Genomic DNA, 4,482 nt, shown 5'->3' with positions numbered 1-4,482 from the left:
CTCCTTGGCAAGACTGGACTTCTACAAAGTCTCTCTTGCCTGTGAGTGTCTGCCCATGTGAGCCCTCTCTTGGTCTTCCCCTACCAGAGGCCAAGGGGGTCTGGGGCCAGGTAGCAAGCTCCTGCTGGTTCTGCAGCCCCTGTTGACATCTGTCTGCCTGACTCCAGATGCACAAGCCAACAAAACTCTGCCTGGGTCCCTTGGTGTTTGGCTCTGAACCCCACAGCTCCCGTAGAGGTGCTTTGGTTCACAGATGGAAAATTTGTTGATTAAAAGGGGAAACAAAGAAGAGAGATATCTTATGCATCCTGATGCTGATGTCATTTCAACACTCCAAGTTTTCTACACCAGAAACAAATGAACAATCAATCAGTTGGAAGATGACAGGACTCATCTATTCTACACCTTCCATAACAGAAAGAGGTGGTAGAGCCAAGTGGAAACAACATGGCTGTTAAATCAGCTGGCTTGGGTTTAAATCCCAGCTCTGGAATCTACTGGCTAAGTGACCGTCAGTGAATTATTTGTATTCTTGTTGTGTAAAGAACCTTACAGATTTTAAAGAGAGATATTGTTTACCTCTAAGTTTGTTTTAGGGATTAAAGTGAACTAAAAGAAGGCCTCCAGCAGAAGGCTAGAGACCTAGTGGAAATTCAATTAACGTTAGCTTTATTCCCATGGGAGTTAGAATTCCAGTTCAGCTTTTTGACATTGAATTGTTGATTTCCTGTGGTACCTTCCCTGCTAAGGATACTTTTCCTCTAATAGTTCTAATAGTGTCTTCTATTCACCCAAGTGAATTTTCCTTTCTTTTTCTCTCTCCCTATCTGAATATAAACTCCTGAAGTGCAGGATTTGCACCATATTCTTATCTTCTGTTCTGTGACAGAGTAAAATATCTGAAATTCAACATGGGATCAGCCATCATTCTGTTCCATAGCCGTAGAATCCTATTAGATAAAATATCAATGGTATTTACAAGTGGCAAAAATGTGGCTGGAGGCTGGAAGTGATAGTTGTCTATCCTGGGAGTCTTGTCTCTTGAAACAAAAAAAAATATTGAAAACTACTACACCATGTAAGACATTCCTGGGGTGTCTGGGTGGCTCAGTTGGTTGAGTGTCCAACTTCGGCTCAGGTCATGATCTCACAGTACATGAGAGACTCATGTACTTAAGCCCTGCATCAGGCTCTGTGCTAACAGGTCAGAGCCTGGAGCCTGCTTCAGATTCTGTGTCTCCCTCTCTCTCTCTCTTCTCTCCCTCTCTCGAAACTAAAGACATTAAAAAAGATTTTTTTTTAAGACATTCCTAACTTTCTCACATAGACTAATTGCCAATATTCTTTCTGCCTGGCCTAAATCTATCTGTGTGACCAAGTCCTTACAGAAGCATGGGCTAGAATCCAACCCAAAACTTTATCTGAGGCCACCAAAGAACAAGAACAGGAAATAAGTTGTTTTATTCGGGCACCTTTTTGTCACCGCTGAATGTCAGAGTCCAGAATCTCCCTCGATCATCTATCTCTCTGTTCCTTGTGTTTGTTTCAGATTGAGACTTTTGCACGGTGCTTTCCTAGGAGTTCATTCCTAATAGGTTAAGGGTATGTGTTAAGATATTTCTCATCACCCAAGATAAATGCTTTTACAAGTTTCCTTCCCAAAGCTCATCTGAAAGCATTTTTCTCTATAGCCCCTCCCCATCTACTTCTCTGATTGTTTAGAGATAAGACAGTATCATCTTCTAATGTACATTTCATGCATTTCAATTTACTAAGAAATATTCTATGTGAAAGCTGCTAATAATTACCTTCCCTGGTCCCTTCCAGGATCCCACACCCACTTTCCCCAACTGGAAATGACAAGGTACAGGTGAATTTTGTCAAAGACTTCTGAGAAGTTGGGAAGGTGTGTCTCTTTTCTGGTTCAAGATTAGGCATCAATATTTATGAATGCAACATGTCCTAGTCATCATTCCAGGCACTTGACTTCACGCTATTTGGGCAGGCATAACGAATTTGAAATAGTTGTATTTCATATACCCATTTAAGAAATAAGAAAAATAAGCAAAGATTAAATTGCCCAAGATCAGAGAGCTGTTATCTAATGTAGCTACTGTGATTTGCTTCTGAGTGTATTATATTCCCAAGTTCACATTCTAAATAGTCCCAGTTCTTCAATATCATTCACCAAAAGCAGGGCGTTCCAGAGAGAACTGTTTGAGAGACATAAATTAAATTCACTTGACTGTTCGTGAAGTGAGTAGAGGTCTTCCAGAGGAGGAAAACACTCATGAAACATAGCAGCTATCAATGGACATTCACATTCTTGCATATATGAATTCACCTCAACACTCTACATCAAGCTGAAAGTATGGATACAGTACCTTATTTTATCAGTGTTTTTTTGTAGGTAGACCCAAACCTCATAGAATGGAATCACTTGGGAAATTTTATTTCTAAGACAATTTTCAGAAAGAAACCTTTGGTTAGCTTTTGTCAGAAGAGTTTGGAACAAATATTATTGTTCCAGACACCTCACTAGGCCACACATTAAATAGCATCAAATAACTCTGATTGCTCTTGCTATCCCAACTACAAACTTATTAACTGTGATTACCAAAAGCACAGAAAGATCTGTTGGAAATCTTTTGATGCATTTTCAACAACAATGTTCTGCTCATTTTCAGATGGAGAGTGTCAAGTCCACAAAGACTGTTCCCAGTTCACATAGCATAGCATATAAACTAGAGTCAGGACCAATTTGTAAAATGAGATTCTTTTATTTTAATAATTATTTTTGAGAGAGAGAGAGATGGAGGGTGAACAGGGGAGGGGCAGAGAGAGAGAGAAGACACAACATCTGAAGGAGGCTCCAGGATCTCAGCTGTCAGCACAGACCCCGACACGGAGCTCGAACTCATGAACCACCAGATCATGACCTGAGCTGAAGTCAGATGCTTAACTGACTGAGCCCCCCAGGCACCCCAAAATGAGACTCATGATCAGTTTCTTTTACACTTTTACCCACCATTTATTGGCAAGACGTGGCTGACAACTGTTCTTACAACTGTTCTCTGCCTATAGGGTTATTTGTAGATTGTTCCATTTGATAAAACACTGGTGAAAAAAAAGAGGACTCTACACCGTGCTCTTGGTCCTAGGCATAAATGAATTGATGCCTTGATTCTGTTATCCTTGGTCAGACTCTTCCCCTCATACACAAACACAGACAACTGAAATTATTCCAATTTATTGCACAACTATTAGGAATTGAGGATACATCAAAAAGGTCACAAGTACACTAACAAAAATGATCATATGCTGCATCATGGGGTGAAGTGGTTATAAAGGAAGAAATGAAGGCTGGATAAACAGGTGTGCATCAGGCAGTCTTCATGGAGAAGATGACCTTCAAGTTGAAATTTTTAGAAAGATAATTTGAAGCAATCACTTGTTTGCTCAGGGTATGCCTGAAGTGGGCATATGATAAAAGTCAGGCAGAGGCAGGACAACTATCAGAGTGGTCTTGAGCCAAAAATTGTGTCGTGTGCACAGGAAAGATATAGTCAACAGCGTGGTTAAAATAGGAATTGAGTGAGAGAAGGAGTGACAATGCATTGTACAGTTGTAAAGGTAGACTGGACCTATTTCTCTTTTTTGTATTCTTTTTTCTAAGTTTATTTTTATTTATTTTGGGAAATAGAGAGCAAACAGGGGAGGAGCAGAGAGAGAGGGAGAGAGAGAATCCCAAGCAGGCTCTGTGCTGCCAGCACAGAGCCTGACCCAGGGCTCGAACTCACCAACCATGAGATCATGGCCTGAGTTGGAATTAAGAGTCAGATGCTCAACTGAGTGAGCCACTCAGGCACCCCAGACTGGATCCATTTCTAGCGGCCCCGGGAGACCAGCTTAGGAGTTTGGAAGGGAATATACATGCCATGGAAGTGATGTGATCAAGAATGGAGATACAGTTTAGCAAGCAACACAGTGAAAGAACGTATTTTCATGCTGCTATCAATTTTTGAGAAACACAATTTTATTTCAGAAAGATGAAAGTAGAAAACCTGAGGTACTAAGGCTAGATAAGCATACCAAGGGTGTGGTTATGTGATCACTTTTATAGTCTGGGGAAATTAATACCTACCTGTCACTTTCTAATTTTGGCATTCTAAGTATATAACACATAATTATTTTATTAATGATTTATAAATAATACCCCAGGATGACTTTTCAGACCCTCCACAGGACTCATCTACTTAAGCTAAAGATGTGAATTACATTTTCCTCCTCTTAATAACAAAAATTTCAACAGCAACGTAATCATTTTGCTTATTTTCTTTGTGACTTTCTATTCGTGATCTATTCTCTTACTTCGCACATCACATAAACCCCCATTCTCTCTGTCTAAATGCTTCTGCAAATGTTTTATTCACTTACTCACCACATGGCTCTGGTTCGAATTTCTCTGCATGTCTGGGATTC

Source organism: Hyaena hyaena, unplaced genomic scaffold (genome assembly GCF_003009895.1).
Source record: "Hyaena hyaena isolate Hyena2069 unplaced genomic scaffold, ASM300989v1 scaffold_252, whole genome shotgun sequence".
NCBI classification, from domain to species: Eukaryota; Metazoa; Chordata; class Mammalia; order Carnivora; family Hyaenidae; genus Hyaena; species Hyaena hyaena.
Note: the sequence above shows the minus strand (reverse complement) of the source record.